Raw genomic sequence first — 11,673 nt, 5'->3', positions numbered from 1 at the left:
CCTGTCCTACCGACCAGGTTCCCAGGGCAGACGCACTGTCCCGGATGTATGACACAGAGGAGCGGTCCATGGATCACACTCCCATACTCCCGGCCTCTTGCCTGGTGGCACCGGTGGTGTGGGAGCTGGACGCGGACATCGAGCGGGCGTTACGTACAGAGCCCACTCCTCTCCAGTGTCCCGCTGGGCGTCTGTACGTTCCGTCTGCTGTCCGCAACCGGTTGATCTATTGGGCCCACACGTCACCCTCCTCTGGTCATCCTGGCATCGGTCGGACAGTGCGCTGTCTTAGTGGGAAGTACTGGTGGTCCACCTTGGCCAAGGACGTGAGGGTTTATGTTTCCTCCTGCTCGGTGTGCGCCCAGTGCAAGGCTCCCAGGCACCTGCCCAGAGGGAAGTTACAAACCCTGCATGTTCCACAGCGGCCGGGGTCGCAGTTGTTGATTGACATCCTGATGGATCTTCCTCCCTCACTGGGCAACACCACGATCCTGGATCGGTTTTCTAAGTCCTGCCGTCTCCTCCCTTTGCCCGGTCTCCCTACGGCCCTACAGACTGCGGAGGCCCTGTTCACTCACGTCTTTCGGCACTACGGGGTGCCTGGGTCTGGAGGGCGTTCACTGAACGTCTGGGGCTCTCGTCAGCCTCAAAACTCACTCTGACACTCCTCCACTAACTTCTCCCCATTCAAGTGCATACTGGGGTATCAGCTGGTTCTGGCACCTCGGCATCAGAGCCAGATCAAGGCTCCTGCAGTGGACGAATGGTTTAAGCACTCTGAGGAGACCTGGGACGCCGCCCATGTGCACCTGCAATGGGCTGTGAGGCGGCAGAAGACGAGCGCAGACCACCAACGCAGTGAGGCCACGGTGTTCACACCGGGGGACCGGTTCTGGCTCTCGACCCAAAACCTGCCCCTCCGCCTACCCTGCCGGAAGCTGGGCCCGCGGTTTGTGGGGCCATTCAAAGTCCTGAGGAGACTGAATGACGTATGCTACAGGTTACATCTTCCCCCAGATTACTGTATTAATCCCTCGTTCCATGTGTCTCATCTCAGGCCGGTGGTGGATGGTCCGCTCCAGCAGTCTGTGGTGCGGGAGGTTCCTCCACCCCCTCTGGACATCGAGGGGGCCCTGGCGTATGCTGTTCGAGCCATCCTGGACCCGAGGCGTCGGGCGAGGGGCCTTCAGTACCTCGTGGAGTGGGAGGGGTACGGTCCGGAGGAGAGATGCTGGGTGCCGGTGGAGGACGTCCTGGACCCTTCGTTGCTGCGGGATTTCCACCGTCTCCATCCGGATCGCCCTGCGCCTCATCCTCCGGGTCGTCCCCGAGGTCAGTGTCGGCGCGCTGCTGGAGCTGCGCGTCATTGGGGGGGTACTGTCATGACTTCCGCTGAAGTCGGTCCCTCTCCTTGTTCGGGTGGCGTTCGGTGGTCACCAGCCTTCTAGCCATCGCCGATCCACTTTTCATTTTCCATTTGTTTTGTCCTTGTCTTACACACCTGGTTTCAATCCCCCAATTACTTGTTCATTATTTAACCCTCTGTTCCCCCATGGTTGTTTGTGAGTGATTGTTTGTTTATTGTATTGCGATCCATTATTGTGGCCTTGGATTTATTTGACCTGTATTGTGATTATTGTTGAGTAAAATTGCATGCATTACTCATATCTGCTGTCCTGTGCCTGACTCATCTTCACTAGCTACACACATACGCATTACACTGTCTCTCTCTATCCAGTCTATTCCTGTGACTCAGGTCCTACAGTAGGTTAGCATTCTTTTTAAGTATCTTGAACTTCAATGAAAAATTGTTGGTAGACAACAAACCCAGATAACCTGTACTGCTGCCAATTACTCATATCTTTGAAAGACACAAACGTTGCCATTCCAAACACTGTGAGGACCTGAATAAAAGCAGTAAGAGACACACACACGGAAGGAGAGGATTATATTTTGATGACTGTAATTAAAAGTTAAAGTATGGTCCCTGAGCAACGCAGCCCTAGGCTAATTGACAGTGTCTTCTCCACACAACCTCTAACCACTCAGAGAAATAAGCATAATTAGCTCTGCAAATGTTTTGGCTCTTTCCGTAATCTCGTCTGTTGAGCCTCAGATGTTCTGTTGGTGTACTGATTTATTTGTTCTTTAAATCTATGTTTGTTCATTTGAAGAGTGTGACCTGTTGATGCATTCCATTTACAGGAGAAAGAAATTAAGGAGCATTCTCTCTCTCTTTCTCTCTCTCTCTCTCTCTCTCTCTCTCTCTCTCTCTCTCTCTCTCTCTCTCTCTCTCTCTCTCTCCATACTCAATCACAGGGTTCTTCATCTCTGCAACTGTTACAGGCCTCCTTTCCACCTTTCTCAGACACTGTCATCCTCTCAGGCAGCCGTGAAAACCATTCCTATGTTACGGAAGAGCCAGTACAGCCATGCATTGAAGGCTTTTAGCACTCAGTGTGGGTCAGTGTGGGATCTGAGGACTCACCGACAACCCAGACAAGGTATGGTAAGAGATTTGCTTCTGTCTTTCACGTGTGGACAAGCCTTTCAAGGTTTGAGAAGAACAGGGATGGTTCAGTAGAAAAGGACAGGGATTTTTCAGTAGAAAAGGACAGGGGTAGTTCAGTAGAAAGGGACAGGGATGGTTCAGTAGAAAAGGGCAGGGGGGGTTCAGTAGAAAAGGACAGGGATTTTTCAGTAGAAAAGGACAGGGGTAGTTCAGTAGAAAGGGACAGGGATGGTTCAGTAGAAAAGGACAGGGGGGGTCAGTAGAAAAGGACAGGGGTCGTTCAGTAGAAAAGGACAGGGGGGGTTCAGTAGAAAAGGACAGGCATGGTTCAGTAGAAAAGGACAGGGGTAGTTCAGTAGAAAGGGACAGGGATGGTTCAGTAGAAAAGGACAGGGATGGTTCAGTAGAAAAGGACAGGGAGGGTTCAGTATAAAAGGACAGGGATGGTTCAGTAGAAAAGGACATGGATGGTTCAGTAGAAAGGGACAGGGATGGTTCAGTAGAAAAGGACAGGGAGGGTTCAGTAGAAAAGGACAGGGATGGTTCAGTAGAAAAGGACAGGGGGGTTCAGTAGAAAAGGACAGGGGGGTTCAGTAGAAAAGGACAGAGGGGGTTCAGTAGAAAAGGACAGGGATGGTTCAGTAGAAAAGGACAGGGGGGTTCAGTAGAAAAGGACAGGGATGGTTCAGTAGAAAAGGACAGGGATGGTTCAGTAGAAAGGGACAGGGATGGTTCAGTAGAAAAGGACAGGGGGGTTCAGTAGAAAAGGACAGGGATGGTTCAGTAGAAAAGGACAGGGGGTTCAGTAGAAAAGGACAGGGATGGTTCAGTAGAAAAGGACAGGGATGGTTCAGTAGAAAAGGACAGGGGGGTTCAGTAGAAAAGGACAGGGGGGTTCAGTAGAAAAGGACAGAGGGGGTTCAGTAGAAAAGGACAGGGATGGTTCAGTAGAAAAGGACAGGGGGGTTCAGTAGAAAAGGACAGGGATGGTTCAGTAGAAAAGGACAGGGATGGTTCAGTAGAAAAGGACAGGGGGGTTCAGTAGAAAAGGACAGGGGTGTTCAGTAGAAAAGGACAGAGGGGGTTCAGTAGAAAAGGACAGGGATGGTTCAGTAGAAAAGGACAGGGGGGTTCAGTAGAAAAGGACAGGGATGGTTCAGTAGAAAAGGACAGGGATGGTTCAGTAGAAAAGGACAGGGATGGTTCAGTAGAAAAGGACAGGGATGGTCCAGTAGAAAAGGACAGGGATGGTTCAGTAGAAAAGGACAGGGGGGTTCAGTAGAAAAGGACAGGGATGGTTCAGTAGAAAAGGACAGGGATGGTTCAGTAGAAAAGGACAGGGGGGTTCAGTAGAAAAGGACAGGGATGGTTCAGTAGAAAAGGACAGGGATGGTTCAGTAGAAAAGGACAGGGATGGTTCAGTAGAAAAGGACAGGGATGGTTCAGTAGAAAAGGACAGGGGGGTTCAGTAGAAAAGGACAGGGATGGTTCAGTAGAAAGAGACAGGGGGGGTATTGGAGAGTAGAGTTTAGGCTGAACGATTCATCTCTTGGTGGGTCATGGTCCAACAATCCTCCCTCTGAGTAAAAGTGTCCTGAGTACCCCCAGACTGCAGTTAACTAAAGGAAAGTGCATACAGTATATTTCCTTCTTTGCGTATGTGTCTGTGTGTCTCCAGACTGCAGATGAGAGAGAGAGAGAGAGAAAGAGAGAGAGAGAGAGAGAGAGAGAGAGAGAGAGAGAGAGAGAGAGAGAGAGAGAGAGAGAGAGAGAGAGAGAGAGAGAGAGAGAGAGAGAGAGAGAGAGGCAGGGGATATCCATTACTCATAGGTTGCCTGTAGAGAGCAGGAGAGGCAGCAGCACCTGAATCCTGTTTAATGGTGGAAATGGATGCACATACTCCCCTCGCAGTAATCCCCTTTACGGCCAACACTCACCTCTGATATATGGACAGAAGACAGATGCCAGCGCAGGAGGTGAGAGGGAGGGGAGAGGCGGGGGCGATGGGAGAGATTCTTAGGTTGATGGGGAGGCTGCACATATCTCTGAACTCCTGTCCACGATCCAGGGTCACAGTGGGGGTGATAGAGTGCTGCCGTGTCGTATCTACAAGAGGGTCGGGAAAAGTAGCATAGCATCTTTCTACTGTATGTTACTCAGAGAATACAGACCTTGGGAGACCATCCCAATACACAGGTCCCAGATTCTAGTGCTCTCTACACTCAACCATCACCTTCAGGTTCAAAGTAATGTCTTGTATCAACAGCATCACAGGATAATGGGGATCATCATCATAACAGGGGTATGTGCATTACTGTAACCATTACTCAGATCTTAGCCCATAGGTCCAGCAGAGTCCAATGCTCTATCCAGTACCCCAACCCTGGCATCAGTCAAAACCACCAAATTATGCCTAACTAATGTGATGCCCTGACCTATGACCTCTGGCCTGCTCAGTCTCTATTGGCCAGCGTAGTGGAGTGAGAGACTATGCCGATACATGTGGGTCCTGTTATCACAGCCCACCACCCTCCTCTTCCTCTACTCCTCTACTCCTCAACTTAAACAGGCCCCTAAGGCCAAAGGTCTCATTGGAATATGGGCCGGAGTGGAAAGGAGAGATTACAGCAGAACTAATAGAGGAAACAATAAATAAAGAATATTAGCTACCTGCAGTAGTGTCTGTTTTCTGAGACTGAGGGTTTTGAAGTATCCTCAAAAGCTATGGTGAAGCCATATTAAAACATCAATCATTTACAATTTATGAAGGCGAAATGAACTTTGTGGGGAAACCAAACGAGTGTAAACAAATGTGCCTTTACAACTTCTTAAAATATTTACAGCATATATATCACAGCATAGAGAGAATATGAATGCAATAAAGGTATTGACAGAAACAACCATAGTGCATTGTAAAAGCCTAGGGTCTTTCAATCCTCTTCCATATTAAAGACCACTTTTCAGGGTCATTCCTGTGTGCATTTATGACTTCCACAATAATGGGTGGGTTTCTGGTGAATATTTAATTTCTTTATATTAACTCAAAACGCAATTTCGCAATATTTCTGACAAAAAAATCTAAACAAATATATACAAGTGTATGAGAGAGAATTTCAGATGAACGCTGCTGGCCACCGTCAGACAGTTCATCTGATTGTGTTGCCTGCTCTGTCCTACCACAGAGAAATGGCTTTTAGTCACAAAATTAAGGGATATATCCACAGTCATACGCATGCACACACACACACACACACACACACACACACACACACACACACACACACACACACACACACACACACACACACACATACACACACACACACACACACACACACACAGGCCTAGCTCTCGTTAGTGGTTATGAATTTGTCACTGGGTCCTGTGTTTCACTATGCAGTGCAGGGGGAGCCAGTGCAGAGCAGGAAGACTCAACTGCCAAGCCTTTTATTACTTTATTGCTTCCTTCCAAAGAAAAGGAGCACAAAAGAAGGTAACGTCCCCCACCACCCACTCTGTCCCCCCTCTGCCCTCCACAGACCCCCTCCTGCTGGGAGGAACAGGCCTGCAGCCAGAGGACTCTCTTTTGTTAGCTGTGGTCATTATTATCTTCCCAATTAACACTCATTTGTCTTCAATGAATTCAATTAGAGCCATATTCATTAATGACCAGCAAGAAAGATGCGTGTGTGTGTATGTGTGTGTTTTAAAAAATATATATTGTTTAACCTTTATTTAACTAGGCAAGTCAGTTAAGAACAAATTCTATTTACAATGACGGCCTAGGAACAGTGTGTGTGTGTATGTGTGGGTCACTGCCCAGTAGAGACCACTGGGACAACCCCATCACAACAACATCACGAGGTGCCCCCTTTCACGGCAACCCATTTCCCCTTTCAGCCCTCTACCTTTTTGAGGAAGAATAGAAAGGGGAGGAGGGGAGGGTCATTCAGGGTTTATGAAGAATATATGGGGATAGAAAGATGTGAAGCAACCAAACAATGACTGATGTGGACTGGAGTCATACACAGCCCTCTCTCTCTCTCTCTCTCTGGAGGAGTTCAACCACTGTATTGACTGCTGTTTCCCATAAGGCTACAGTACTGTACCAATTAGAATATCCGTGACGACGGTCAATTTCCTATGAAACATTTACAGTGACATCTCCCTTGTTTTTCCTTTTTGTTTTTGTTTTGTGGAACTCAAGTGTGGTTAGAGGTAAAAAAAAAAAAAAAAATTGAGTAGGAGAAAAGTTAAATAATACAATTTGGCTGTGGGGAGAGGAGAGGAGAGGAGAGGAGAGGAGAGGAGAGGAGAGGAGAGGAGAGGAGAGGAGAGGAGAGGAGAGGAGAGGAGAGGAGAGGGGGGGTTCAAGTTTCAGTCAGTGACTCTAGCTCTGGCTCTGCCCTAACTCGGTGCCAGTGGGAGTGCAATGCTGTCCTCGCATGCAACACAGACAGGATGTGTCAGTAGATAAAGCCAAATTAAACACATCTGTCTGATAGTCTGGACCTGGACCTGACTAATTCCATAGGACCGTGGCAGAGCTGGTCACTTTAGGGGGCGGCAGGTAGTCTAGTGGATAGAGTGCTGGAGTCGTAACCGAAAGGTTGCAAGATTGAATCCCCGAGCTGACAAGGTAAAAAATATATATATATATTAAAAATATATAAAATATCTGTCGTTCTGCCACTGAACAAGACAGTTAACCCACTGTTCCTAAGCTGACATTGACAATAAGAAAATGTTCTTAACTGCCTTGTTAAATTAAAAGAAATACATGGGGAAAGGAGACATTTCTAAGTGATGAAGTAAAAGTCATATCTCCATGTCTCTGACACCAAGGATGTGAAGGAGATCAGATAAGAGGGAAGGCTGAGGTTGAGGGACTACGATGTGTTAAAGTTAAGGAGTCCCTCTTACCTCATGGACCGCTAGGTGGGCTGAGGTTGTTCTGTCTTGAAGTTGTATGTCCATGTCAGTTGCACCTGAAATCAAAATGTTGAAATCAAATCAAGGAATATTTTTTATATCTATAGGAAATAGGTGAATATTATGCCCTAATTATATCCAATCAAAAACCATAACAACAATATCAACATTGAGTCATCTCATAAGAGTGATCTAATGGTTGACACAAAGGAGGGTGAAAACATTGATTTGCCTGTTTGGACAACAATGGATGGATGTGCATAATAACAGCCTCATTCAAAGTGAAGGATGAATCCAGAGCACACAATGTGAAACTAAATCATCATGCTTCAGAGATGCAGAGGAAGTGATGGGGTAGATGCTTGGTGCTGCTTAGAGATAGGGAGAGGAAGGAGAGATAGGGAGAGGAAGGAGAGAAAGGGAGGGGATGGAAAGATAGGGAGAGAAAGGAGAGATAAGGAGAGAAAGGGAGAGGATAGAGAGGTAGGGAGAGGAAGGAGAGAAAGGGAGAGGATGGAGAGATAAGGAGAGAAAGGGAGAGGATGGAAAGATAGGCAGAGAAAGGAGAGAAAGGGAGAGGAAGGAGAGAAAGGGAGAGGATGGAGAGATAGGGAGAGGAAGGAGAGAAAGGGAGAGGATGGAGAGATAGGGAGAGGAAGGAGAGAAAGGGAGAGGAAGGAGAGAAAGGGAGAGGATGGAGAGATAGGGAGAGGAAGGAGAGAAAGGGAGAGGAAGGAGAGAAAGGGAGAGGATGGAGAGATAGGGAGAGGATGGAGAGAAAGGGAGATGAAGGAGAGATAGGGAGAGGAAGGAGAGAAAGGGGGTGGAGAGAGAGAGAGAGAGAGAGAGAGAGAGAGAGAGAGTGTGAATGTGTGTAGTCCTCTTGCAGACCATTACTTCCATTGCATGTGTGTGTGTGAGGTCCGCTTGGAGACCTGTCACTCAGCCCTGTAGTCATGACACACCTTCATATGGAGTGACTTTTTTCTGCACTGGCTACAGGGCGACCCCACTCTTCATTTAGTGCCTCATAATTACTTCACAATAGTTTAACGATGGCGCTAAATCCAAGCTGAAGCTGTTTTGGCCACCTGTCTCCGGGATACGGGGCTGTGCTGGCGTCAGACAGGGAGAGAATTCCCCTCCTACATCCAACGCCCCCACAACCATCCCATGTCCTGACTAACTGTTGGAAAGAATCCCACAAAACACTGCAGTCGTGAAAAAATGTGCCTAATTTCAACAGTTAAAAGGTCAACAGAAAGAACGGAAGAATGCTTCAAATGGGTTAAATTTTCCCAGCAAATTATTTTTCTCCTTCGCCTCCCTTCCAGAACAAACAGATATGATAGGCTTTCCTATAATCCGTAAATCTCTTTGGCTACCATGTGATAATCTCAGGCCAACTATTAGTTCTGCATAATTAAGAAAAGGCCAGATTACCTCATCATGCTGTTCACAATTTCTTTGGCCATTTTGTGATTCTGAAAATAAATGTATTTCATCCTTGAGACATAACATCCTTCATATTATGGTAATCAGATCTATGTGAGTGAGAACATTTCTGTCTCTCAGAAGTTTGGTCGGCAGGTAAAACCCGTGAATTCAGATAAATCAAAAGGTGTGATGGGTCCAGACTCAAAAAGATTTTGCATAAAGTTGACATCCTTTTAGATGTTTGTTATATGTTTCACTGCGTCAGGGATGGTGCACACAGACGTTTAGGCTTTGCAGCCTTCGTCAGTGTGTAGGTGCAGCCTTCGTCAGTGTGTAGGTGCAGCCTTCTTCAGTGTGTAGGTGCAGCCTTCTTCAGTGTGTAGGTGCAGCCTTCTTCAGTGTGTAGGTGCAGCCTTCTTCAGTGTGTAGGTGCAGCCTTCTTCAGTGTGTAGGTGCAGCCTTCGTCAGTGTGTAGGTGCAGCCTTCGTCAGTGTGTAGGTGCAGCCTTCTTCAGTGTGTAGGTGCAGCCTTCGTCAGTGTGTAGGTGCAGCCTTCTTCAGTGTGTAGGTGCAAATATTTCCTCTTCTTCTTCTTTGTTTAACAGTGGTTGGCATCCAATATGCCAAAAGACCCACTGGTTGATGCTTATTTATAAAACCCTCTTAGGCCTCACTCCCCCCTATCTGAGATACCTACTGCAGCCCTCATCCTCCACATACAACACCCGTTCTGTCAGTCACATTCTGTTAAAGGTCCCCAAATCACGCACATCCCTGGATTTGCTGCAGCTAGCGACTGGAACAAGCTGCAAAACAACACTCAAACTGGACAGTTTTATCTCCATCTCTTCATTCAAAGACTCAATTATGGACACTCTTACTGACAGTTGTGGCTGCTTCGTGTGATGTATTGTTGTCTCTTCATTCTTGCCCTTGTGCTGTTGTCTGTGCCCAATCATGTTTGTACCATGTTTTGTGCTGCTACCATGTTGTGCTGCTGCCATGTTGTGTTGCTACCATGCTGTGTTTTCATGTGTTGCTGCCATGCTATGTTGTTGTCTTACGTCTCTCTTTATGTAGTGTTGAGGTGTCTCTCTTGTCGTGATGTGTGTTTTGTCCTATATTTTAATTTAATTTTAAATTTTTAATCCCAGCCCCCGTCACCGCAGGAGGCCTTTTGACTTCTGGTAGGCCATCATTGTAAATCAGTATGTGTTCTTATCTGACTTTCCTAGTTAAACATGCAATCACCACACCCAACTGAACTATAGTATTACACTTTGTGATACAAAATGGGAAATGGGAACCGGCAAAAATACAATATTAATAAAATAAAAATATACATATATTTTAATTACCCTACCAACTAACTTGATACTCATTAAAACCTATCACCTTATTCCACTATTTAACCCTCTCTCATCCTACCCCAGGCCAACAACCTGAGAGGACGGGACACTACCACTCAACACACACTGTAACTTTTCTGAAGTCAAATTTCCTACCCCCAAGTACTTCTCTGCAACTGCCACCACATCATCTATTTTCTGGGATTTACGTTCCATTTCTGCAGTACAATTTGTATTTGTGTTTATTAGGGACCCCCATTAGCTGAACATACTCTTCCTGGGGTCCAAACACATTAAGGCACTTACATTACATATAAAACAAAAGATTAAACGGTACATCATATAACATTGTTACACCACTACATATCTACAATACAACATGTATAATACCACCATACAACAGTATTACAATGTACGTGTGTTTAGAGTGTGTGGTCTAGCACTTGTGCGCGTGTGCTAGCGCTTGTGTGCATATGCGTGTGTTTGTACCTTTGTGTGTGTCTCTTCACAGTCCCCGCTGTTCCATAAGGTCTATTTTTACCTGTTTTTTCAGGTAGCTATTGCTATGATAGCTAATAAGCCAACCTTACTGAAGCATATATCACTCATTGGCCTATCCCTCTGTGCTGGCACAGATCTACTACACTCAGAATCCCTCACCCTTGACCCATCCTCCTCTACTTTCTTCATTGTCTCAGCATATGACACCTTCTGCACTACTCTGCCCACTTCAACCTGCCTCTCTCTCACCGGACACTTACGATCCCCAGCAACATGTGCACCCCTACAGTTGACACACACAACTTTACCCACCGAAACTACACAATCCTCTACCCCATGCCCTCCTGCACACTTCCCACATCTTGGAATCTCCCTCCTACACACTGCTGCAACATAACCATGAAACAGCAGAGTGGATTCGCCACAGACGCTCTAACAGGATAACTGATATAGTACAAATATTTTTCATACAAAATAGCATTTGTAGGAAACACAGGTTAGTAACCGATGAGCAGCAGGTGCTTCTTATCAGGATTGTCACTCATCTGACCATTCAGGGATGTGGCTTCTCTGGTCTACCTGTATACAAGTCACTCTCACAAAGAAATACAGAATTATAGGGTATGGGAGTGGGAGTGGGCACGAAGGGCAATTGAGGGCATCAGGCGTGCACCATTCATGAATCAATTGCCTTAAGTGTCCGCTTACTTGGAAATATTATATAATTTCATGAGATAGCGTTACAACAAAGGACATCATCGTTCATAAATATATGTGTGTCTAACTCTATATGTGTGTCTAACTCTATATGTGTGGCAAAATCTAATATGGACAGTGCTGTTGTATAACATTCTAAATTTGGCCTATAGGAAGGAGGTGATATCTAGTTCTTTGTTTAAACAGGGATATGGAATCTAATTTATATGTCCACATGGCTTATCTT

The sequence above is a fragment of the Oncorhynchus mykiss genome, chromosome 5 (assembly GCF_013265735.2).
Source record: "Oncorhynchus mykiss isolate Arlee chromosome 5, USDA_OmykA_1.1, whole genome shotgun sequence".
Classification (NCBI taxonomy): domain Eukaryota; kingdom Metazoa; phylum Chordata; class Actinopteri; order Salmoniformes; family Salmonidae; genus Oncorhynchus; species Oncorhynchus mykiss.
Note: the sequence above shows the minus strand (reverse complement) of the source record.